The sequence below is a fragment of the Phodopus roborovskii genome, unplaced genomic scaffold (assembly GCF_943737965.1).
Source record: "Phodopus roborovskii unplaced genomic scaffold, PHOROB, whole genome shotgun sequence".
NCBI classification, from domain to species: Eukaryota; Metazoa; Chordata; class Mammalia; order Rodentia; family Cricetidae; genus Phodopus; species Phodopus roborovskii.
The window spans coordinates 16,307,494-16,334,715 of NW_026126482.1; the positions used below are offsets into that span (position 1 = coordinate 16,307,494).

At 44.3% G+C, this 27,222-nt stretch overlaps 1 protein-coding gene across 2 annotated transcripts in view; it reads left to right on the forward strand.

Moving 5' to 3' along the window:
* Positions 1-12,624: 12,624 nt before the first annotated feature.
* Atxn1 (ataxin 1) overlaps positions 12,625-27,222 on the forward strand; it is a 169,660-nt gene continuing 155,062 nt past the window's right edge. Inside the window, exon 1 of one of the 2 annotated variants that reach the window (XM_051194349.1) lies at positions 12,625-12,701. The gene's annotated coding sequence lies outside the window, so the exon portion shown is untranslated. The remainder of the gene's footprint in view (positions 12,702-27,222) is intronic. The other variant, XM_051194350.1, reaches the window with a different exon arrangement.

The window sequence follows — 27,222 nt, forward strand, 5'->3', positions numbered from 1 at the left end:
GAGGCCAAGGCTGCCGTTTGAGGTCACCTTGGGCTACATAATGAATTTAAGGCTAACCTGGGCTACACAACCAAACCCTGTCTGAAATTCAAAACCCACACATATGAGGTGTTCACTGATCATGTTCTCAGGGAAAGTATCTCCCTTCTCCAATTCCCTTTTCACTTGGTATCTGTACCAGGAGACCTTAGTAGCATTAAGTTACGAAATCAGGAGGCCCAGCTGTGCCCATCTGTCAAGAAAGGAGGAAACTGCGATCTGTCCCTGAAGTCTGAGTTTTTCCTGATCTCGCTGCCCCTTTCCAGCAGCACTCCCACCCAACTCCCACATCCCTGCCCTGCATTCCTTTCCATTTTGTCCATTCAAAAACTCCTTCCTCCCTTAGAAAAGCTAAAAATACAAGCAATGCTCTCCAAGGAGCTTCCCTTATTAGGATCGCATAGTGAAACTGTTGGTGAAAGGAAGCCTTCCGAGTCCTGACTGCTCTGTGCTGGGTCTCTATGAGTCTCCCATTTGCTCTTCTGAGCTGATCATCCTCACCCAAGCCCCGTTATCCTTCCCATGGTATCAGAAGGTGCCAAGACGCTTGGGAAAAACCTATGTCTATATGTTATGGGACTCCATGGCACCCTAGAGCTATGTGCACAAGTTCAGAGATCTTAAGGTATCTGGATCTTCTGGCCATCATTAGTGGGGAAGGGTCAAATGATTGTGGCTATACTCTAGACATGAACCCTCCAGGATAACAGACCTGAAGGCAAACACCCAGGGAAGGAGGAGCCTGGAGCTGAAGTTCTCCCAGCAGAAGTCCTTTTGTGTGTGATCCTAAGCCACAACTTGGCTGGCTAGCCTGGACAGCTGGCTCTAGTTATTGTGGGAACAATGTGAGGAAGGCCATTGTCAGATTCCTCAGAGGTCAAAGGCACAGCCTTCTTAACACACTAGGTCCCTGCAGGCGAAGGAAAAACAAGGAACTGAGAAACATGGGCTGTGGGACTAGAGAAGGCAAAGGTTTGAGCAAGCTTTGACTCCTGATTTCTCTTGGTTTGAAAGCAGGTTCAGAGCTGTTCTGTGACCCACTCAGCAGGGCACACTAAGGTTCAACACCCCTAATGCCCTATATGCCCCTAATCATTTTCAGTATGCCAGACTTAATAATGAATAAAGAGAATGTTGGTCTGGTTGTTGGTCCCCTAGCTCACCTCTGCCTGAACAGAGTCCCTATTTACTTCTCCTGTTGTTGTGATAAAATACCTGACAGAAGCTACTTAGGGAAGGAAGAGTTTCAGAAAGGATATAGCATTTTGGTAGTAGGAGCATGACATCTGGTCAGATTGTGTCTGCAACCAAGATGCAGAGAGCAGGCCAGGGTGGGACTGCACTGTAGAATCTCAAGGCCTCCTCCATCGCTGCTTCCTTCAGTGAGGATGAGTCTCCCCAGAGGCCACGGCATTCCAAAGCAGGACCAGCTCCACACCAGCATCCAACACATGTGTCTGAGAGGAATTTCACATTCAAACCAAGTCAGGCTGGTTGGTATCTAGCTTCAAACCCTCCTGCCTCGGCCTCCTCAGTGCTGGGACTACAGTCAAGAGCCACTGTGTCCAGGAAAACAGAATTTCCTTATGATTTCATGTGCCACAACCGAGTCCTCTGGTTAAGCACACAGTGGCTTTAGTGACCTTGTGGGTTCACTGGCTTCTAGCCCCAAGCCCAGAGGTCAGCAGCCAGCCTTAACTCAAGGATGAAGCTTTAAAGGCATTAGATAGCAATGCTTGAAAACATGTGCATTCTAGAAAATTCTGAGTATGCAGAACGCTTCATGTTTAGAGAAAATTGTTGAGGGCCAAAGAGATGGTTCAGCTGGTAAAGGCACTCGCTACCCAGTCTGGTGACCTGAATTCAAAACTGAGGACATATATATATGATGGGAGGAGGAACGTGGCTCCCACAGCTTGTTCTCAGACATTCACATGCCTGTTGTAGCATGCACACCCCACACACAAACAATGTAAACTAAAAGGTTTAAAATGAAATAGAGGCTGGAGAAATGGCCGCACGGTTAAGATCACTTGTTCTTGCTGGAGACCCAGGTTCAGTTTCCATGACCAGCCTGGTGGCTCACATCCAGTTCCAGGAGATGTGGTGACCACCTCAGACACTGCATGCATGTCAAACATAACATACATATATGCTGGCAAATACTCATAAAAATCTAAAAACAAATAGTTGAAATAGTGGTGATCAGAGCATGTAAAAATCAATGCCTTGCTAAGGTTTGCCACAAGGATTTCTCTCATCCAAGCCTCATTTAGAAGATTACTACACAGGAAACTGACCTTTCTTTTTCTCCTGGCATGCTCTCTGTGGCATCTCATGGGACCTTGTTTTAGGATATGACACTGGACTTTGGGGCTTTCATTTAAACTTTCCACTATTTTAAACATATGCCTGGTTGGCTTGTCTTTCTCCAAATGAAAAGAATTTAAACATTGCTTCTGCACATGAATTTAGGTTAACAGTACTGCTGTTTTTCCACATGTGGGAAAAGGTACTGTAAATTATCGTTCATCAGGAAACAGCACTGAGCCCCAGATGCCTCCCTCTCAGCTCCCCCAAGACATGGTGGCCTGGGGACATGGGAAGAAATGAGCAGAACTAAAGCCACAGCTCCGTTCCAGTTGTCCTGCTTGTCCCGTATCTCTACCTCCCTGCCTTTCCATTCCAAGTGCTCTGTGTGTGTGCTGGGTTTAATGCTTCATTTCTAGGAAGAGAATGTGCAGCTCCTGGTGAATTACTTCATAGGTGTCAGGTGTGTGGCTTGGCACAGGTGTCTTCCTTTGCATGAAGTGTGAACATGTGAATGCATGTCTCTGTGTGTATGCATGTGTATGTATATGTGTGCATGAATTTGTATATATGTATGAATGTGGGTATATGTGTCTATGTGTGGCTATGTATATGTATGTGATGTAGTGAATGCATGTGTTTAGGTGTGTGTGTGTACATGTGTGTATGTATGAGGGTATGTCAGTGTATGTATATATTTTTGTGTGTACATGTGTATGCATATGTGTCTTTTTGTATGTATGTATATATGTATGTACATGTATATATGTGTGTGTGTGTTTGTGTGTATGTGTGCGTGTATACATGGAACAGTTTCAGGACACCCTCTGGTGGTGTTTCTCAGGGTACCACCCATCTTAATTTTTAAGACTATGATCTCTCGCTGGCCTGAAACTCTGAGTGGCTGGGCTGGTGGGCCAGTGAGCCCCAGGGATTCTCCTGCAATAATTCAAGCCAATGTCACTGCACCTCGCTGTTTTTGAAACATGTGTTCTAGGAGATTGAACTCAGGTTCTCATGCTTGCAGGGCTCTCTATTTGCCAGCTGAGCTGTCATAAACTGCGTCTACCTGCGGGGAGTACACAGGGCCCACCTAGCTCAAAACTTACCCGGGACCCCCAGTGGTTCTGAGCATTGCATGCTCCTTTCCCTCTACAGAAATCCTGGGTCCTGGGATGAGCTGGGTGAGGTGTGTAAGCTTCGGCTGTCAAGACAGAGTGACAAGGTGGAAGACAAGCTGACAATGCAGCCTGGCTCTGAATGCCATCGCTTCTCCTTCCCTTGCCGAAGCTTAGCTCGCTCTGCTATTTGAAGAGAGCAATTTAGATTTATATTAAGGAATGCATAAATAGGTTTCTGTGATGGAATCTCATCTGGAGTGAATGCGGATAGCGTATGCTAATGAGCACGCATGGGCCCCCCTTCCAGAAGCAGCTCCCGCCCCCCCTCTTCACCCACTAGACATCTGAAAGCAACTCAGAACTCAGGCTGTAGGGGAAAGGTTAGCCCTTTTTCCCCGTCTTTCAATATTACACCTCTCGTTGTAGAGCCTTAAAGCACTTGACAAGCCTTCAAGTGATTCCAGGTGATGGATTTCCCCCCAGAGACCCTTAAGAGCTGGTTTTACATAGCAGCACATACGACTTCAGTTTCAATCAGAGTATTTGACTGTCTCACATCATTTGACTTCACCAGAACCTTCTTTGCTTCCCCCTGTGGTTCACACCCTCATTCTTCTACTTGGAGTTCTGGATGCTCACTGATACGCTGTCGTAAACCTTTAGTGTCAGCCATACCATTGTGCGACTTTGGCCAAGAGACATTTTCTGAGTGGGATGCGATTTCCTTTAAGTGGGGAGGCTGGCTGAAGACTTGGGGGGGGCGAGTCCCCACCTCTGGACATTCTGTAACATGCATGGCTTTGTGACTGCTGGGATTCCTCAGCCTCAGGTACAGTTTGCCTCGCAGACTTGCCCCCTCTTCTTGGTATACTTTCTGTTCATCCCTGGAACTCAGATCTTCTTCCAGGTAAACAAGCCTGCAAAACCTCTGATCACACCTTGACTTCTGTCCAAGCTGCTGCTGAAAATTAAAGTCACCAGAGGTTGTGGGTTTCTGGAAGTTAATAGGAAAATACCTCAGGGCTGGAAGAGAACAGACACAGAATAGATCCTAAGAAGGAATAGTTGCTGGAGCAGGGAGGCTGGAAGCAGGTCTGCTCATGGCCTAGAGGGCTGTTGCCTGTCTAGCTAGGGTTGGAGGTGTAGATCAGTGGGCCGTGAAGGTGTGAAGGCAGTAACAGGTTATCCCTGTCTTCTCAGAGGAGATAGGTCCAAGGCCACTCTGTTTCTCATTGCTGTTTCTCAGTGCACTTAAAGGGGTCCTAGACATAGCTAGCATGCTGTCACCAGTCTCCAATGACTTTATAAAATCCTTCCCCTTTCCCATAAGCTTTCAGGCTTCAGGCCCCCTCCGACTCTCTGTGAGGATAACTTCTTATTTAGTGCTCTTGTATGTCACCGTTAAATAAAGGGTTTTTTTTTAATTAAAATTTTTTTATGAAAAATGCCGTGCATGGGTTTTGCATTTTCGAAAACCACAGGCATGTAGTGGGAGAGCTTGTGTGCAAAGCAGCAGGACCTTGGAAGAGTCACGTGACTTCCTCAAACCTTGTCTCCTTTATCTGGAAACCGGGCTGGCTGGTCAGGGGCTCTCAGTCTGTCTTATTGGATGACTTATGACTGAATTAGAGGCAGCTCCTCATCCCAGCTTTCCTTCACTGGACACACTAGCACACATGGATCTCTGCAGAGGCCTCCACTGGGAGAGAGATTACACATGCAGGGTGGTTATTTCAAGCTGATGGATAAAGCATAGACAAAAATCTATAGCTTTTAAAGCTGTGAGTACTGGTTACAGTGTGGTTGTAGATGTTGCTAACTAGACAATTTAATAATTGTGTGTTTCGACTCTTGAATGAGAAAAGAACTACAACCCCTCTTGCATGCACCTCCTTCAGGTGTAGCTTACTCCGTGCCTTGGTGTTCCTGTCTGTTCAATGGACATTAGAAATGGAGTCTGTTTCCCTAGAGTCTTGGGAAGGTTAAGCCAATTCACATGTTACTAGAATAGATTCTAGCACATGGGAAGCCCTGTATGCTATGCTATGCTATGCTATGCTATTCATTATCCCTCTGACCCTTTCCCTGCTTTATAATGGAGGTCAGTGCTGTGGGGCAAGTTTCAAAATGAGGTCTGTTTCTTAGTGATGAGCATGGCAGTCATTGGTGTTTCTACTTTATATATTTTCCTTTTCTGAGACAGAGTCTCATTATCCCAGGCTGGCCTCAAACTCAACTAGGCAGCCAAAGTTTCCCTTGAACTTCTGATCCTCCTGTGTTCGCCTCCCTCGTACTAAGATTACAGGAGTACCCCACCACACCTGCTTGTGTGGTGCTGAGGTTCAAACCCCCCCAAGCACTCAAGTGGAAAGGTGAAGGCAGCCTCTGGTGGAGAAACGAGAGCCCCCACTTCCCACCATGGCTTCCTCACATGGATGCTTCTGTACTCTCTCTTTCCCGAGTTGGATTGGCACCGCTCACACAGAACAAAAGATTCCCTTTGCAGAAGGCACCTTTCTGTCTTCGTGTGTCATCTGCCTCGAAGGGTATAATTTGTTTCTGCTCCGTGCAGGAACCTCACTGGAGAAGGCTCTGAGGGTATTGATCGGTGACACCACTGTGCTATAGTGGATAGGTGAGGTCATTCTTATCAGGTTACTCTAGTCCATGACCTTGAGGCCTCTCAGGTGACAAAACCACATAGATGGCTCCCTGGTTACAGAATGCCCTTGTTTAGAGGTAAATCAGCATGAGGATGACTAATAGCTTTAAAGAAATGACTGCCGTGTCCCCAGGTGGGAGGTGGTTTGTATTAATAAGCTCAGAGAACCCCTAGGTCTTGGTGGCGCTATGTGGCGCTGACTTTCAGGAGTTCCTTGATCTGTGCTCCTCTCTTATCTCTTCCCATTAGATTCCAATTTTCTTCTAAATTGCCATGACTATAATATTGTCGGTATGAAGTTCAGAGGGAAATACACGGACCTTGGAGCTAGTGGGCTGCTTTCCAGATTCCCTGCCTACTTCCTTCTCTCTCTCTCTCTCTCTCTCTCTCTCTCTCCTCTCTTTCTTTGTCTTTCTTTTCTCCTTCTCTCTCCCTTCACTCCCTGCTTCCCTCTTTCCCTCTTTCCTTCTCTCCTTCTTCCTTCCTTCCTTCCTTCCTTCCTTTCTTTCTTTCTTTCTTCCTTCATTTATTTTCTCCTTCGTTCTCCCTTCACTTTCTGCCCTCCACTTTCCCCCTCTCCTTCCCTCCCTTCCTTTGCCTGGACAGAGCTAAAATGGGAAATATGTTTACAAGAGAGATAAGCAAGAAGATAAACATGTACTCATGAAACCCCTTGTTCAGAAGGAGCCTTGGGGGGCACAGTGAACTATCCTTTTAATTTGCAACAACACAGCAGCTTTAAGAAGAATTCCTGGACTATCCCAGCATTCCTGCTGTCCTGGTCAGGCCTCTTCTGCCTCTGGAAGAGGCAGAAGGCTTCAGGGGAAAACTTCAAGTGGGTTGCAGGCAAAGGATGGCCATAGTAGATAGAAGAGGATAGATTAAAATCACAAGTATGATTTTTAACTATGTCATATAGTTGCACTCTGGTTATGAAGTCATTCTAATGTGCAATTCCTTGTGCACTGGAGCCCTTCTCTTGAAGGCAAGACGAGTTGGCTCTTACCCTGGATGGCATCACATTGGCAGAATCCAATACTTGTGTCCTCTGGCAGTTGGCAAGCACAATACTTTGCTGGGTTGAATAGCAAAGAAATACTTAAGACAGCTTTAGCATTTGGGGTGCTAAAGAACTTGTCAAACATCTGAACCCAATGATGCACACTTACAATGACCCGAATAGATTTGATCTTTGTTTTGTGGTAAAGGGCATTGAAACTGGGGCCCTCTACATGCTGAACCAGTGCTCTCTCAGTCAGCTGTATCTCCAGCCCTAGCCTTTGACTTCTATAAAAAGATATTATCACTAAAATTGAGAGGCACACTTCTCCTATATTGTCTAATTAGCTCCTTGATCAAGAAAAAAAAATATTCACATTAAACTAAAAAGACCAAACCAGCCATGATGGCACATTCCTGTGGTCTTAGCACTCAGCAGTAAGGGCAGGAGGAACAGAACCTGGTTCACATAGTCACTTCTAAGCCAGTCTAGACTTCTTAGTGAAATCCTGTTTATAAGAAAATGAAACAAATGAACAAGTAAATAAACACAAAAGTAGCCTGTCATGGTGGCTCGGGTTATAATCAGCATTCAGGAGACTGAAGCTAAAGCATTGATACAAGGATGAGCCAACCTGGGCTATGTAGTAAGTTCCAGGAAAGCTTGGGCTATAGAACAAGACACTATATCATAAATGAAATGCAACAAACAAAAACCATGCTTCTGTAAGCAACACCAGTTATACTCACAGGGTCACCAAAATAAATCAAAAATAAAAGAAATCAAAGTTTTAAACTTGACTTGAAAGTAGGAGAGAAACTTAAGAGGATGAGGGGACTTATGGGTGGAGACAGAAGCAAGGGAGGATAAGGAGGAGATGAAAATGATCACAATCTGTTATCTACATGTATGAAAATGTCATATTGAAACCATTTTTATTTATAATCAATATGTACTAATTAAAACATTTTCAAAAAGAATTAACTGATTAATAACCCAGAAAATGCCCTCAAATAACTGAGACAAGGTAAGAATTTAAGGCAGAGTAAGTAACCAAGTACATGGGAATTACACAAGAAATAGACCGTTACAAATATACCTTTAGCTGAGATGTTTATTGGCCATGGAGGTAATGATGTGTTGTTGAATGCTGTGAGTACAGGGCTGGAATCTATTCACACAACAAATATAATCGAGGGGCTTGAATGAAATACTACGCTCCATAGAGGCCAGTTCTTGGGTCCTGGTGGCTTCTACTAATTAATAAACATTGGCCAATTGTCTGTCACTTAACAGCCTTGTGACAACATAACAACAATCACCTTTTCCCCTGCTAGAAGAAGTTATTTGTAAAGGAGGTTAAGGAGAGAAATCAATAGTGTCACTTATGTCAAATGAAATATAGAATAAGGTCATGTGTACACATATGTCTACATATGCATACATTCTTGGCAGTGCTACATACTTGCAATCTCAGAAATAGGGAGGTGATGGCAGGAGTTCAAAACTAGCCTCTGTTACCATAGTGAGCTTAAGGCCAACCTGTCTCAGTCCCCTCTCCCCAAAATGTGTGTCGTCAACCAATGCATCTTTATTCCCCCTGCCTAACATCCAAAATACTCCAGCTTCCAAAAACTTTTTGAGCAGTAATATGATGCCAGGAGTGGTGAATCACACGCTTGACCTCAGGCGACAGTATAATAGTCAGTATTTCTCTCTCAGAGCTGTCTAGATGTATGGTGACTTTTGAGTTAACGTTCCTTTAAAAATGCTCCCAAAATACCATTTCCAGCCTGGGTTTTAAACAGTAGCATTGGAAACAGAGTGATGGTGGGAAGGAAGCCTTTGAAGATGGGCTTCTTTAGTCAGCATAACAGCAATTGTATTTTGGTGTGTGTGTGCATGCTCACACACACAGGAAGTGTGTTGTGTGTCTGTGTCTGTATGTGTGAGACAGACAGACAGACAGACAGACAGATACAGAGAGAGTTCCCTAAAAACATCTCCACTAACTGTCACAACATATATTTGCAATCATATTTTCCAGTTTAGACAAATTTCTTAATTTGGAAGTCACCCTATGAGATGCTAGTCATCTTTGAATTTACACACCTCTTTATTTATGATGCTGTGAAAATGCATTCCTTCCTGCAGGGTATTCAGTATGTGACATAAAGGCCAGCACTGAGTGCCTAGGAAACGGGAATATAGATAAATACTATAAGACTTAGACTATCAGAACTGGACCACAATTCAAGGGAAGACTCACAAAATTTAGCACGAGATATCAAAATCCTTTTAGGAACGTGCATTTCATATAGTTTAGGGAATCTGTAAAACCCACTCAAATCTCTCCTCAATTTAAATTGGGTTGCCTGTATGTATGACTTAATTAGATGAGAAATACCTAAGTATTATTTATTTACCCTGAGGTAATAAATGAAAGAATAGAATGAACTAAAGTTTATCCATTATACCTGGGGGCCGCCACCATGGCGTGTTCTTGAGCTGCCATTGTTGTGTACTCACTCTTCGTGTTTGGGTTATCAGCATTGCGCTTAGGTCAGAGGAAAGTGTGCTCATCCTCATCCGCCTGGCTTTGATAACTGGTGAAATGCTGATGGGGAACATTTAGGACTGTGTCTGTGCTGTTGATTGCATGCTTGTGGCTCATAATCAAAGTGATGCACAGTAATTGTTAAGACTCACTTGCCAGGGCTACATTTTGTGTCTATGCAACTGTCAGCACTTTAGGCCCCATTGTTCTGCCTGGAGAGCGCTTGCCTAGCACCCACTGGGCTGCTAAGGCAAGACTCTTCACTGAGTGGATGGTGGATGACGTCCCCTGTCACTCTTGGTTGCTTACCCTCAAAATAATTACCTCAAAAAAGACTGTCTGCTGACTTAGTAACAGTTGGCTCCTACTTTTTGTGTCGGTCAGAGTACTAGTATGTGGAGACTTGACTCACTCGTGCACTAGGTATTTCTTAGTCCTATCCAGTAGACAGTATGAATGATCCATTATCCATCTCATCATACAAGGGGGCTCATGCCGTTGGCTCCCACTTGTCATCTCCTGTGGACTCTGGCCTCACAAATAAAACTTTATTTCTCATTCATGTGCTTCTCCAGATTGTTCAGTATTTCATTTTACTCTATCTTTCTCTGCTGCTTCCCACTAGCCCCTCAACCTCACTTCTTGTCTGCTGGTCGGGAATACGTTGAAAAGACTGACTGCATTTGTAACTGGAGGAGGAAATATCTCCACACGGTTGGACAACTGTAGGCATATACTCACTCCCTCAGCCTTTCTCTATGGCCTTTGTCTGAAATGTGGCTGATCATTGTTAGAGTTATGGCACAGCCTTGATAATGGGAGGTGATAGTGTAGCCTGTGACTCATGTAATCACCTCATGTGTGTTTTATCAAACCAACTATTCCCTTTGAGAAAGGAATTATACCAGAGACACATTGTACAAACAGTCCCACGTTTGGTACCTTCTTGTGGTAGGTTCCAATGTCCTTTTCATGCATTTTGACCTCCAAATAATGTGAATCAATTCTAGGGCCACTGAGGGCCCTGCAATATTTAATAATTTCTCTCTGTAGCCTAAATCCACCCTACCATGATTGGGTGGAAAAATGGGGACATTTGTTTAACGCAGGACTTACAATTTCCTACTTTAGTAAGCATTCCCATTGCCTATCATCTCCAGTCAACATCTTCTAGCTGCTCACTGGAAATTGTGAGCTATGACTTCATTCCCCATGGTATATTGTGCCAGTTTGTGTTCTGAGCTCACCCACTCAAACCCAAACAAATTTTTGCTGTTAAAACTTACTATATTTAAGCAATCGGCCTTTCCCAATCTTGAAAACAGAGGAGTGAATGAAGACACATGCAGTTATAGTGTGCAGTCATTTCTCATAAATACAGATCCATGGGTGGATTCTGTATGTTCAACAAATAAATATGCATTGCCTCATCCTCCCAAAGCAATATCTTGAAGTCCTTTGAAATGTGCGTGTGTGTGTGTGTGTGTGTGTGTGTGTGTGTATATGTATATATATACATATACATATACATATACATATATATATATACATATATATATATGTATATATATATATATGGTTAAGTTCACTTGGTGGGGTGTTGGCTTAGCATGCATGAGCCTCTGGGGTTGATCCCCAGCACTGAATAAACTAGGTGTGGTGGCCCGTAATCCTAGCACTCTGGAGGTCAAGGCAGAAGGAACTTAAACTCCAGGTCATTCTTGTCTATATACCAAGTTCAAAGATAGCCTGGGCTACCTAATATCCTGTTTCCAAAAACAGTTACATAGAGATAAATGTATTGGCAATAAAAGAGGGTTTTAGTATATCAGCTGTGAGACATCAGTTGGCAAACATATTTAAAAAACATGTTGAACCAAATTATATGTGTACGTATGGGTTTATTTCTATTTCAAATGCATGTATGAATTCATGGGCACTGGGAAGAAGGTAGCGTGTAAGTAAAACTGTTAAGATTGGTTGTTAGTGGGAATTGTTCTGATTTCTGTTTCTTGAGCCCCCCTCCCCATCTATGTTACCTAACTGTTCCATAGTAAACCGTTTTATTTTGTTCTCATTTGCCTCTTCAGATATAGGGAGAAGGTCAGCACAGCACAGGTACTCATACCCAGATAGATTCCAAAACTCCCTCTCCAGCTCTGTTACAGATACATGAATGTGTTGAGCTAAAGGGTAATCAAGGCCATTCTTTTTGTTGCCTCTCCTGCCTGCCTGGTGCTGCTGGGAGACTCACAGAGAGGCGTGCAGCAGCTGCTGTGATCATTGGCATTATGCAAATGAGGAAAACTCAGAGGGTTCCCATGGCTGGAATCACTCAGCAAGGGGTGGCAGAGCTTAGGAGCTCCCTTGGGCTGGAATGGAGCAGGAACTCCTGCTCTCACTCCCTGTCATCTCTAGCACTCAGCCTTCCTCTGGCTAAGAGTCATCTTGGGTCTTTCCCAAGCCTATTGGACCAGTTAGCAATAGAGACATTGTGGCCTCTGCATAACAGCACTCAGTGGGCTTGATAGGGGGCCTGTGCCACTTCTTGTCAAGTCGGTGTTTTCATGCACACCTAGATACAGATGGCTGAGGGTCAAGGCTTTAGGATGTGGCACTTGGGAGGAAAAACAAAACAAAACAAAACAAAACAAAAAAAAATTAAAAATTCAGTGAATTAAAAGGTCTACCTAAAAATATTTCCCACACACCAAATGTATGTACCTTATCCTAAGGGTCATATAATGCATGCTAAATAAACTGTGTATACCATGATTTTCTGTATATTGGTTGTTAAAAGGTGTTTTCGAATTCACATCATCAGCTACATATTTCTACTAACCATGAACGCCCTTGCCCTCCCCACCTACCGACCTGTGCTGAGTCAGTAACTAGGCTCCCTAGTTGTTTTGAAATCTTTTTTTCCTCTCTCTCTCTCTCTCTTTCAGTTTTCCAAAGAAATTAGACCAAAACTTTCTTCTTGAGAAGAAATCAACCCACTGTTGGCAGAGGGTGAGTGAGCATTTAAATGTACCATCTATTTTTGTCCATGGCAAAATGGTGTTTGATACTGGGAGGCTCCAGGATCAAGCATTTGATAACAGGCAGGCTGGGGGAGTCTTCTGGAGCTTGGGGTCGAGAGGTTCTTTTTGTCCTCTAACTCGTTTGCCGGGGTCTCTCCTGGAAAAGATGGCTTTGCTCAGAGCTTTTCCTCTGCTACTTCCTGCTGTCTCCAAGTCTCCTCTCAAGAGCTGCCCTCTTGGCTGCTGTCCACCTTGTACAGCTCACAGAGAGGTCAACGGCAAAAGTGTCTCTTTCTTTCAGTGGCCGGTATAGAGAGATAAGGCTGTGGGCAGGGGGAGATTTTCTGTCTGGTTCACATGGCTGTGTCTCGTGAGTGCCATGAGAAAGAGCAATACGTTATGTGCAGCCCATGGGACCTCCCAGGCTATCTGGGAAAGTCCCTGTGTGTGGATGAGACAGCGGGGACCCAGTTGGCTCCAAGAGACCTGTGACATCATAGATAGTAGCAGACCCAGCAGGGTGAGAATGGAGTTTGTCTCTTTAGCTGGTGGTTCTGTGGAGAGGTGATTGTTTCTTCAGCCACAGCTTATTTCCAAGAGGATAGATTTCTTTACATAACTTAATTTAAATAAAGTACTAATATAATAATAATGGTCTGTTTCCCTAAGGCAGGTGCTAAAGTAGTCCTATTTGACCTCATAGTTAATCATGCTACCAAGAAGGCTTGGCAGAGTAGGTTTGTCTAGAAACCATCTGATGTGCACCTCGCTGGCTTGAGCATATTTGCCTAACTCTGCCTAGGGATATGTAAACAAATGTCTATTCCCCTTCCAAAGGGGAGCAGCGACATAGCGAAGAACTCAATCCAACCAAGTGGACCACTAAGTTTGCTGGATTAAAGAAAGGGAGGGAGGGAAGGTACTTAGAGAAACAGGTGATTCCAGAAGCTGTGCCACCAAAAAGCTACTCCAGCATGGTGACAACACAAAAGCCTCATCCATGGAGCGCCCTGCCCAGCTTGCAGGCAGCCTAGAGCTACCTGAAAGGTCTTTCCACCCAGCAGTCATTTGCTACTACTATGATTGCTTGAAGGGGCTGTGAATCCTGTAAGTTTCGTGAGCTTCCTGGGTCGTTGAGTTTCCCTTCCCTTTGGGGAGGGGGCTCTTTCAACTCAGACTACATGGCTACATGACTGCATATTTCCTTTTATGTTCTTCCCAAACCACTGCTTCTGTAGTGCCCTGTTGTCACATGTTGAGACTGGTTAACACATCTGTTTTGCAGCTAGGAGCCAGCATGAGGCAGCTGGTTACATCATATTTACAGACAGTAAGTAGGGAGAGGTGAATGCCATTGCTTAGCTCACTCTCCTTTTTATTCAGTCTGGACATCCAGCATATTAAACAGTGCTCTCCACATTCTGAGTGGGTTCTCCTCTTCAGTTAAACCTTTCCAGAACAGTCCTCCCAGACACATTCGGGGGTGTGTCTCCTCATTGATCCTAAATGCTGTCAAGTTGACCATCAGTACATATTCATAGAAAATGAGCAGATATATATACACGTGTGTGTGTGTGTGTGTGTGTGTGTGTGTGTGTGTGTATAGTGAACATGAAGGTGTGTTGTTCTCTGCAAGACCTAAAGGTCTTTGTAGAATCAAGCTTTTCACTAGACTAAACTTAAAAGACAATTAAGAAAGGAAATGGCAAACTCTGTTTCTACACTGTTATTATTTGGGGGAAAGAATGAAATTGTAGACAAGGATCTAAGGCCAAAGACCAAACAAACAAAGGGCTGTAGAAAGAGTCAAGCAGAGCTCTGGAACTTACACAGTGCAGTTGCTCAGACTTGTTCTTTCACTACAGTCATCAGTAGTTTTGTCTTGACCTTCAGGAGGGATTATTGTGTAAAATATCGTAAGCCACTCGTTCTTTACCAGTTAGATGGAAGGTACATTCAACCCGAGGCCACAAGTGTTTTGTGGGGGTAGGGGGAATTTTTACCCTAAGAGGAAGCATGAGGCTAAGGAGTAGCTCAATACTATAGTGTTTACTGGGCATATGGAATAAGACTTCGGGATCCACCCAACACCAAACCTAAACAGTAACAATCCTGCTCACATACTTTATTCATTTTGGGTACACAAAGTTCAGAACCTCTTTCCCTCATTGTCCCAAGGCGATTTTGTTTGTTTTCTTGCTTGCTTTATTTTGTTTTGTTGTGAGTCCCCCCCACCCAAAATAAAACTGCATTTTTATTGAGAAAAGGAGCAATCCAAAGTAGGCCAGGGACTGGTCCCACTTTTATTTTCGCCCTGTAAAGCATGAGTGGCTGAGTTCTGTGTCTTGCTGTGGAAGGATGTTTACACTCAATTTATAACAGCACTTAGCAAAGACGGTACCCCTTTAAGGGAAATCCAGTGGACTGCTCTTGCCAGCACTGAGATTTTATTTGCTAGAGGCCAAATGGCAGTGGCACGTATTGGTTCCATAGCAACATGTCTGTGGAGCCAGAAAAAGATATAATGCTTGCAGCAGCCAATGTATCCTGGGCAGACCCAGGATTGCCATAATGTCTCCTCCATTTTCCTGCCCGTCTCCCTCTGCTTCTTCTCTTCCTGGGGCCTTTGATAGTGTGGGGAATCTGCACTCTGTCTTCCTTGTTATCTAACTATGCTATTAACACTTGCCAGTATCCTTATCCAGCCTGGGACTGGGCAAGGAGGAAGGCAATTCCCATGCTATTATTCTTAAGCAGAGCGAGCGCCTCCCAACCTAAGCGCTTGAAAGCAAGCCACTTGTGTGCTGCCTTGTCTCTGTGGCAGGATAGCTCTGTCATAAGGTCATGGCAAAGTCTGAGATTTCTATATATGACAGTCAGCTCTTCCTGGCTGGAAGGTAGGCATCGACAGAGAGCCGTGTGTGATCCAGACAGTTCATGTCACATGCTGTAATCTGTGTGACAGGCACAGTCGGGCTACACAAAGACTATGGCACCCACCCATTCCTCTTCCAGAAGTTTCTGCTTGGGACACAGAACCCAGCCACAGTCCCATCACTGCTCTGACCTTGGAGCATTTGTCTCTGGTATTCTCCAACTTTCCCATCTGTTGGAAACACTCTGGTTTAAGCTGATGCTTCTCCTGCTAAACTCTGAACACAACAGGGTCTCATAAGACAGCCCACGCTGGCCTGAGGTTTACCATGTAACTGTCCTGGGTTTTTGTTTCCCTTTGCCATGATAAAATCCTCCAACAAAAGCAAACTAAGGAATAAAGGCTTTATTTTAGCTCACGGTTCAAAACACAATCCATCATGCAAAAAGCTGTCATGTGCTTGAAGCAGCTGATCATGTTACATCTGCAGTCAGAAAAGAGAGGCCAGCGCACACATGCATGCATTCTGATACTTGCCTAGTTTCCTTAGTTTCATACAGTGGTTCTCAACCTATGGGTCATGACACCTTTGGGAGATCAAATGACCCTTTCACAGGGGTCACACATCAGATGTTTACATTGTGATTCAAAACAGTAGAAAAAGTATTGTTATAAAGTAGCAATGAAAATAGTTTTATGGTGTGTGTGTTGGGGAGGGGGGGTCACCACAACATGAAGTATATTAAAAGGTCATAGCATTAGGAAGGCTGAGAACTACTGACTTTATACAATCCAGGATCCCTGCCCAGGGACTAGTCCTATTCACAGTCAAGATGGGTCTTCCCACATCAGTTAAGATAATCCAGACAAACCCCCACGAGTACCCAAAGGTCTGCCTGCCTAGTTGACAATTAACATCATTGCAGTAGCAGACTGACTTCAAGCCTTGATGTCCTGTGTCATCCTCAAGGGCTGGAGTCACAGGTATGTGCCCCCACACCTAACCTCCAAAGGCAGTTCCAAAAATCTCTGCCATTCATTTGACATCAGCCCCACATTTCTTCTTTTGATTACTATTTCTTTTTTGAGGGGTGAGCATCTTTCTAAGCTGAAAGAAAGCCTTTTAATAACAGAATCAATGCATCTCTTCCTCCCCCACCTCCATGGGCTTTCTCTCTAAATTTCTCTAATGCAAGGAGCCTGGTAGGCAATACCCATGCCATGCCATACCATTTGTTCATGATGATGCCATAGCCGCATCCTGTCTCCCCAGGATTGTGATGTATGTGTGTAAATGAATTCGCATGTTTGTTTACAAGTTTTAAAGAAAAGATACATTTAGGAAATCCTCAGTGTATGTTCTTTAATGTAGCTTAATTGTAGCAAATTGGGGGCATCGAAAGACTTGGCTTTCCCCCTCTTCCCATTGGGGGGGTCTGTCTTGACCACACACTGGTGTGGATAATGTTTCACACTGGCACAAAGGTAAGCTTTTTTTTCCCACCCCACCCAACACTCACTGTCACAGCATTTGCCTTTGGGGCCAGATTTCTCAGTCTAGTGGTTGTCTTTGGAGCCATTAAATCAGAGATTTGAAGGGGGTTTCATTAAAGTGACAGACTTGATAGATTAGGAGAGTGATTCCTAATTTAGTTTTAATGTCTGCTGGGAAAGGAGAAGGTTTTCATATGAAAACTTTTAACTTAAAGGAGTTAAAGGAGTTTTCTTCCCAAGGCCCGAGCCAATGGAAATAAGACAAAAGGCAGAAGGCAGGTGGAAGCCAGAATTTGTATGCTGCTAATAACTGTTATAGAGTGAGAGCCAGTGCGACTTACCACCTCCCTAGTGCCCTGTTCCTTAGTGTAGTCCTTTAGTATTCATAACTGGAGCCATTTTGAGCCTGCAGGGGCTTGTCTGTGGGAAGATGTAAAAGGTCAAAGTTTGCATCGATTACCCAGTGGAATCTTCCTTGCATCCAGAGGAGTCTGGGGCCACATTTGGTTCCAGCCCCAGCCAGATAGCTCACTTCCAAGCCTTGGAGAAGAAAAAGGCGGAGCTTAGGGCCAGAGAAGTTTATAAGATGGGGGTGGGGAGTGGGGTGTTTCTTCAGCTCTGTGTATGTTTTACCGTCTACCTCCCAGTCGGTCGAGGCAGATCGTCCCGTGCTCCCTACCTGTGAGATCATCTTCACGAAGTCCTGTAGTTCTTGTGCTTGCTGTTTTTGTTTGGGGGGGGGGCAGTTAGTCTCCTCTACTCAGTGTCCACAAAAGCCTTGCCAGTCTTGTCTACAGCATCTCAGTATTTGAAACCATGGCAAGTATACAACAGGCCGTTGGTGTGTGCAAAGCTCACTCCTGAATTTGGGAAGAAATTAAGGGAGAGGAGGGTAGAGAGCTGGAGAGGGAGGAGACAAACTCTGAAAGTCACAGCCAAGGTCACAGCCTTCAAGACACCCTAGACTAGTTGAAGAGGGAAGGCGTGATTACAGGTAATACTAAAGAAATGAAAAGAAATAAAAGGCAGTCGATTGCAAGAGTGTCACTAGGTATTATTCACAGATTCATTGCCAAACGAATGATAATAGAGCAAATGGAAGCTATTGTATTAGTCAGGAAAGGGTACAGTTTTATGTCAAACAGTCAATCCTAAGCTTCTGGTGGCTTCACAAAATTAAGGTTTATTCCTCCCTGGTATCATGTCACTTAAGTGGTGTATCTCCTAGATCATTGTCCTCTGGGCACAGCTCCATAATTTTTCTTCTGGCCATCTGGAGGCCTTCCACCAGAAAGGGAAGAAAGCTGGAGACTTGCTTACACAATTAGAAGCTTCAAAGATATAGCATGGAAGGTTCGCTCATCACCTGCTGTGTTCTGAGCTTTGAATTTCTATTTTGAGACATCTCACTGTGTCCCAGACCTGTGCTCTGGCACACAGTAGGTACTCAAAGATGGACAAAGAAGTGAGTTGACACTCATTTCTGGAAGAATCATAGCAGTTGTGTAAAATGAGGCCTGGCTCAAAGATACTTAGTAAAATTTAAAGTACCAATATAAACTTCATGGCTAATGTTGGCTAACTAGCCATGGTGACTAGCTGATCATTAGGACTTAGGAAAACTAAACTCAAGTTAGTTGGCAGCTGAGCTCTCAATAAAGGACTAACCCCCCCCCCTCTCTACTTGGTCACATCATTGTCTAAATAGTCCAAGGCTCAACTCCTCGTGTTATGTGGCCACAGCTTCTCGTTCTAGCCTTGTGCCTTCTGAGTGAGGTATAAATTGTCCTCATTTCAGAAACTTAGTTCAGTGAGGTTAAGTTGTCCAGAATGTTGTCACGACTCCATCCACACTCTACCATCTCTGCCACCATCAGGTCATCTGACACATGTGGGTTCATTCTGGGGACCTACCTGGGGGTAGGCAGGGTTCGGCTGTAGTTCCTCAGCTGGAGACCTTCTGGAAGGGCCCACACTTGTGCAAAGCAATGCTTGAGTCAACATCGAAAGCAGGGAGTTCCTGAAGACAAAGGGAAACAAGCATGCAATGGGCCGGGCAGCTCTGCCACCCTCCCCCATCCCTCCCTCTTTGAATGTCTGCATCTGGCCCTGTATAATATCCTTCATTAAAACAACAATAACAAATAGGTTTAGCAGTTGACTCAGTGCTTAAAGTGCTTGGTGCACAAGGATGAGAGGCAGAGTTCGCATTCCCAGATCCCATGTGAAGGTCAGCTGGGTATGGTGGTCCATTTATAGTTTTAGTGCTCAGAAGACTGGTACGGTAGAGCTTCAGAGCAAGCTGGCAGGGTGCACTAGTGTTATCTGTGAACTCAATCAGGAGCCCCTGACTTAATGAATAATCAAGGAGAGCCACTAACATGAGCTGCAACACACAGGCACACAAGTACACCCCCACATATGCATGCCCATGTGCATATATGTGTGCATGCTCTCACACAACACACAAATACTCCAGAAAGGAGTGCTAAATTAGATAATGATTCCCTCAAATTCTATGAGCTACTCTGCCAATTTAATCAAACACAAGAAGTGGGTGCAGGAACCCCCGTTACTGGTTAGTTGGTAGCACAAGTGAGATGCCCTACGGCTTGTGATTGGTGTGTCAGGTGGAGGTAGAGGGTAGTCTTAGAACTGAGTGTGTTTTGTCCGAATCTTGAAACTAGGAGAACTTGCATGTCCTGTGGGTAGTGGTGGTGGAGAGCGTGTCTTGCCTACTCTGCCTCCCGCTGTTTGACCGAGACAGGACAGTACGTAGGTAGCAGGTTGGTGATATAATCAGCTGCGTGACAGGGAGCCTGGGACTTTGAAAATGGAAGCAAAACAAGAGATGGGGTCTCTCTGAGAAGGCTGCTGTCAGCCTGGCGAGATGAAGCAGTGACAACTGCTGTGGAGAAAGAATGACGGGGACTCTGGGAATGGGGGTGGGGGGAGACTATGCCTTTAAATGCCTGCATGGCACTTGAATGTGTGTATCATAGTGTTGTTTTGAGACTATATTTATAACAGTGTCACTTGTAGTTGAGGCTACTCTAGAAGAATCTGGAGACAGCCTAGGCCTGAGGCAGAACACATCCCCGGTCTTTTCATTTCCCACTTCCTTCTAAACTTCCCAAGGGTTAGGATCAAGTGCTCTCTCTCTCTCTCTCTCTCTCTCTCTCTCTCTCTCTCTCTCTCTCTCTCTCTCTTCCCCTCCCTCTCCCTCTCTCCTTCCCCCTTCCCTCCCTCCCTCCCTCTCTCTCTCTATATATATATATATATAGAGAGAGAGAGAGACAGAGAAAGATATGTACATGCATGCATGTTCATCTGATATGTACATCTACTTCTATGTGGAAAAGAAAAGTCTAAGTTAGTGTCGTCTTCAATTGCTCTCTACCTTCTCTACTTTATTTGGGAAGGGTGGGGGGAGACAGGCTGTCTCATCTGACCTGGAACTCACTGATTTGGCTAGACTGGGATGGCCGGCCAACAAACCCCAGTCACCCTCCTGTCCCCACTTCCCCCAGAGCAGGGGCTACAGACTCACACTGTGGGTAGGGAGGATCCAGAACCAAGACCTCATACTTACGTGGAAAGTGCTTTACCAGTGGTGCCGTGTTCATCTCCTTAGACTCTAGAGCCTACAGTCAGCTTCCAAGCCAGAAGTAGAATTGTCTAAAGTCCAGGCTCCATCCTGGTCTTCTAGTGTAATATGATGACTTGAATGTGAGTGAGAAATTAAAACCCCAGATGAGGTTGCTGAGCCCATACACTGGTGAGAGGGCCCTCCATCTTCCTCTAGGAGATCTGCCCTACTCTAGGGCCTCTCATCAGCTGTGACCTTCCTGTGGCTCTGCAGAATGAGTGACAGTGTCTTGCTAGTTGGTGACATCTTACAAGACAGCAATGTTCCCCCTCCTCCCCCTCCCCACTAGCTTCAAAGGCAGCAGCCTTTCGGGTTTGGGAAGTTGGAACCAGCTCTGATGAGAGAGAAAGGAGAAAGAATGGCGTATTTGGTGGGTGAGAAGAGGAATAGATCCATGGTCAATTGTCTCTGTAAAGCTGAGCAGTCATATCACTATTGTAGAAACCTTTCTTGTGGCAAAAGACAGTCTAATCAAAGAGGCCAGAGTTGTATATGTCACCAATATAAGGCACAAAGGAGTCAAAGGAGATGTCTGCATCTGGGATCCTAAATGTGTGCGGCCCTGGATACAGGAGAGAGTGTGAGCAATAGGACTGGAAAGGGCCTTCTTTTCACGCTGTCTTCCCTCTGTCTACACGGGGTATGAAGGAGGTGCTGGAGGAGTGGACGCCTGTGAGGTCTTCATCTCTGCTCATTAACGCCTTTGGTGCCCTTGTTGGTCAGACCTTCATGCTTACTCTGCTGTTATTTATGAAGGCTCTGTCCTGCAAAACCCAGCAAAGCCTGCACCCTTCTGGATGTGGAAGACAAGTGACATTGTTGGTCATTTCAGTCCTTCTCACATACCCATAAAGCTGCTTAGTGGGTGCGTGGTGTGTGTGTGTGTGTGTGTGTGTGTGTGTGTATAAAATTCCTTTGAAACAACAAGATGTTCAGCAGCCTCTATTCCGGAGGAGGTGTATATTTGAACAGACAGGCAAAACTATTTATAGATTGTTGTGTATTGTGTGGAAGGGAAGAGGCAGAAGTCAGCTTTTATGTTCTCTTCCTATAGGTTCTTGCTAGTTAGTACTGGAGACATTAAACGTTTCAAATCTCAAGTAACAGCAATACCCATGTGATGTACTTTGACTAGAAACAAAAGCTGGAATCGGCTTTGGTGTAGTGTAACCAAAGAATCGTGGGGGTTTTGATCACTTCCCATTAGCATGAACACTCATCTCTGTTTTGTTTGAGGGAACATCCCCTGTTTAATAGGGATAAACATGCTGCTTGGTGTTTCATGTGTCTTCTCAATTCTGGAGCTGAAGGAGCCACATGAGAAGGAATTCTGCGTATTCCAAATGTTTCCCCAGCCATTGCCCAAACATGGGAGAGCCTGTTCTAAAGAGAGCAAAACCCGACAGACATTTCCCTTAGAAAGTGTTTGGCTGCAGCAGTGAGTCCCAGGGGCTGGTCACGCACATTTTTTCTGTGTAATCCTTGGCTAAAAGAAACTCAAATGTAAGAAGGTCATGTCACCACAGCACAGCCACTCACAGATTCCTAGTGGGTGCTGTGTGTCCGATCCTAGTCAGAGGGTGAGGGTGGCAATCAGAGGGTCTAATGTCACCCCATTGTCTTTAAGTATAGGATGCTACTTCTAACTTTATCCCCTACCCAGGAGGCAGGAGGAATGAACCACTGCTTCTTGCTCTCAGCGTCTCAAAATGCATCCAAACCTGTGAGTTGCTCTCTTTGCAAAATCAGACCAAAGGGCCAGCTTCCCACTCTGGAGCCCATACTGTTTCCTTTTGCATTTTATTGGACTGGAAGCATAAGAGGCTTTCATTCTAAAAATCGTCAAGGAGAATCTCCTAAATGTTTCCAACTTGGAAACACCCGATCTGTTTGTTTGTTTGTTTGTCACTTGGTATTTGAAAAATTGGTGTGCTGACATTGCCTTGGGGGTGTAGGTTCCTGGTTTGGAGAGTGCTGGAAACAGCACAGTGGCTTGGCTTTGCATTTGAAATGCATTGCTTTCTTTGAATTGAAGTGTGATCTAAGATGTGTCTATTTTCACATCTGTTTCTGTGGTTATAGTAAGTTCTGTTGTTCCAAGACATGGGAGCAAATGGTGCGTCTTCCGGCAGGGTTATTTACAGACCTTCAGACATGATGTATTATGGGGAAGGGGGTGTTTGTCTTTGAAGAGCCCCACAGTAAGGCTAAGATGAGGGCAGCCAGCTTGGCACCTGGCTGGCTACAGGTGTCCTACCTCATTATTAAACTCTGGGGAGCCTGCAAAGATTAAGAGGCTGGGTAAGGGGAAATATGTGGGCGGAGTGGGATCAGAGCCTGGCTATTATCTGCTTAGGTACTAAGAAAGCCAAACTACCTGGCAAGTCACCTGGTTGCTAAGGCAACCACTAAAGGAGTGTTGTGACTTCGAACTGAGCATCAGCCTCTTTGTACTGATCCCCACCCCCACCCCACCCCAGACCTGAATCCTGTTCTTAGTTTTTCTCAATCTGGATTCCATCTCTGCTGCTTCCTGAGAGGAATGCCCTTATATGCCAGATGCACTGTCTATGTGAAGGTAGAACTCTAGCAGGTAAGCTGGAGGAGGCTGCCATACTTTCAGTCTTGTTTCTAGATTGGTGCAGAGGGGCAAAGGACAATGACATAGATATCCAAAGGATTAGATGCTAAAGGGATTCTCGCATATGTCAACTTGGTGTGAGCTTTCCCCCTGAAATGTCTACAGTATAAAAACCCAAGAGAATTTGTGTTTTAAGCGTGAGTCCCCAGCCTAACTATGAGAGGGTGAGAACACAAGGTGGCTGTCCTTCACACTCGAGGGCCTGCTGTCTTCTGTTTGGATTATGGATATCAAGAACATCTTATTCACAGATTAATGACCTCTAGTGACAAGCTCTCTACTCTGCCCTCTGAGGACTTTTGAACTTCTCCATATCGCCCTTAATTATACAACTGCTTTACAATATAACGCGTGTCATATTGTGTCCATGTTGCTATCTCGGCCTGTGGAGTATTTTGTTGTATCTGTATGGGAGTGCCAACTGGAGACCCGGGACCTGCGTAGACAGTGTGGAGGTGGGTGTGCAAGTGTGTAATCCCAGCACTGGAGAGGCAGAGACAAGTGGATTCCTGGAGCTTGATGGCCAGCCAGCTTCTCCATGCTAATAAAAGATTCTCTTTCAAGAAAACAAGGTAGATGGGTGACCCAGCAAGTAAGGAATCATTCTGTGCTTACGAAGGACCTTGCACTAACCTAGGGCAGTTCATAATCACCTATAATCCCAGCCCCAGGGGATCTGATGCCCTCCCTGACCTCCAATGGCACTTGCAGTCATGTGCATACTCTCATACACACACACACACACACACACACACACACACACACACACACTAGATTAAATAATTAGTCTCGTATATAAACTTCTTAATCACATATACATATTTGGAACCATATATGCTCATTCAGAAGCACTTCTTTGTACTACTTTCATATGAAGTAATTTAATTGTGGTATCTGTAAAGCCAGACACTTTTTCAAATTTGAACCATTTTGCGGGTCATACAGTGCACTTTGAATTGATGTTTGATGCTATTAAGAAAACTTTGTCCCAAGCCACAAGTGCTACTCCTTCCCACAATTAGCATAGGCATGAGTTCCAGGAGATGTGGTTAGTGAGGGGGTCGCTCCATAACATTAAGCTAAGCTGCATCATTAAATTTTTTTTTCACCATGCCTACATTGGGTATATTTTTGTGCATCATGAAACTTAATCACTGACTGAGTTGCTTTTGAAAGCAACTCTTTGAAGTCATACTCTCAAAAAATAATTACTAGCTAAACTTATTTTCTTCCTTAATGAAAAATAAGCAGAACAGCTAGGTGACTTTTATAAACATTTGAGCCCTAATAGAGATGGTTTCGAGGTAATATACTTTCCATAAGCATGATTGTGTTGGTCAAAATGGAATGCTTAAGAGAGCAAGAAATCACATGATAATCTATACAAGATCTTAAAACATTAAGAAGATGAAGGCTTTTGTAATGGTTGCATGTGGGAAATAAAAACCTTATGTTACCTTATCTTCGATGGAGGTGTATAGTAGCAAATGAACTTGTCTTGGGAGAGAAATATAAGTGAGTACCTTGATGCAGTAAAGCCCTTCAACCGAATCATGGTAACAAACCTATTCTCCCGGATGCCTGAGAATTGTGTAACAGAAAGTGTGATAGATTTCCCTCCTCTACCATGATGTTAAAAGCTTTGAGTCAGAATCAGACTCACTAAACCACAGTTCTTCCAAATGAAGATAATGCCCATTTCACATCTCGTCCTGGGAATCCCAAGGTGATTTACCAACATGAAGTGATCAGTTCTCCCAACACTTCTGGAAATGACATTAATATCTTTGAACTCATCACATAAATGTAGTCTGTGTTTTCCAGGGAATTCAAATGTCTTGACTATGATTAAATTCAGAGTGAAGAGACAAGTTAAAGCAAAGGTAATCCTTGTCTGAAATATGGTACGGTGCCTGGATCTACCCAAGAATGTCTTTTCTGGGGATTGTAAAGTAGGGAGGTGAGAAGGTGCCTTGGCTTTGCTTATGCAAGCATATTAAATAGGATCCCACTAGAGCAAAATCATTAGACCTCCCCTATGTGATGCTTTCTAAAGTGCTTCGTTTGATTTAGTGTGCTTGAAATAATGCTGTCTGCTTCTTGTCACCCAGACTAAGAGTCACAGTTTGTGGCTTTGCAGAGAGCAAGCTCCCACTAACAGACTGATTTCTGATGCTGTCCTAGGAATAGTTCTCACTTTGGGGGACTTCCAGTGAATGATTTCCCACTCCTGTGTAACTCAGCTTCTAGTAAACTGAATGCCAAGATTCTCTACACTTTCCCTGCAGAAACCAGAATGCATTGGGCCTGGGTCTCTCCCACATGGATGGGTGCTGGATGGGGAGGAAAAGGACATTGCAGAAAGAGAGTTGTATCTTGTGGGAGGAAGTGGGACCCCGTGCGATTCATTTTACCATTGTTTGACATTCCCTGAGTATGTGGATACAGAGGTTTTTTACAACTCATTTGGTCTGTCATGTGAAGCGATACAAATACCACTTGCTTATTGAAAAGATGGATGGGGGCTGATAAGAGCCTGTCTCATAAACATAAGGATCTGCCTTTGTCCCCCTAGAACTGCTGTGAAAAGAAAGTAGGTGCTATGTATACTTAGGATCTCAGCCCCAAGGAGGCAAAGGCAGGTTTGCTTAGCAGTCACTGGCTGACCAGCCTAGCCAGCGTAGCAAGTTCTGAACCATAGAGAGTCCCTATCTTGAGGGAAGAAAACAAAACAAAACAAAACAAAAACTTGGAGGGTACCAGAGGAGCAGCACCCACCCAAATTTTCCTCTGGTCTCCAAATTTACACACACACACACACACACACACACACACACACACACTGTACAAGGTGGATGGGACTGGCATGTACACCACTCATTAGGAGAGTGCTTGCTTGCTAGGCATGCATAAGGCCCTGGGTCAGTCCCTAGCACTGCAAAATAATAAGTTAAAAACAACAAACAAACAAACATCAAGCTCATATACTTGATAACCTTACCAAGACAACCCTAATAGGCTTTATTTACACTTGGTTGCCTTTAAGTATGCTACTCACTAGGAACATTCTAACCATATCCACCATATCCACAAGTCAAGCCTACCAGCATTTCAGGAAGTTAATATTGAGGAATCATTGGCAGGAGTGATTGGTTTCTCTTCTTCTTTTTTTTTTTTTTCCGGGACAAAGACTGCTTTTTCAGAAAGTCTGGCTTGTGTTCGTGTTAATCCCCTCGTCTTTATGGCAAGCAGGCATCTTATTGCTGCATTTAATGTTCTATCCTAGTAGGTTTCCAGGGTACTTAACCTCCTAAGTACTACCTATATGCTTTCTTTCCTATATGAACTGTTTAGGGTTTGGATTAACAGCCTGACATGATAGCCAAATCTGCAAAATAAATAAATAAAAATAAATAAATAAATAGAAATACTGGTGCCAAGCCTCTCTGCCCAAAACCCCCACCCATAGGTAACTTTAAAAAGTGTGATGTGTGGGGCTGGGTGGTTACTCCAGACTAGTCAGAAAGACTAGACTGGCATTTGGGCTACAGACATGGTGCTGTTTACAGGCAAGGGCTGAATGATTTTATCCTACATGTGAACAGTTGAGGGGCAGAAGTTTATTTTAATTTATTTGCTTGTCTATGTTATTTTGAGATGGAGTCTTATGTAACTGGATATGATCTTGAATTTCTCATCATCTTGCCTTTATCTCCAAATGCTGGGAGTACAGGCATGTATCACAATCCCTGGTGTGTGTGTGTTTCTGTGTTGTTCAAATGCACAATGATGGGGATCGGTTGAACCGTGGTTTTATGCATGCAAGGCAAGCATTTTACCAACTGAGCTAC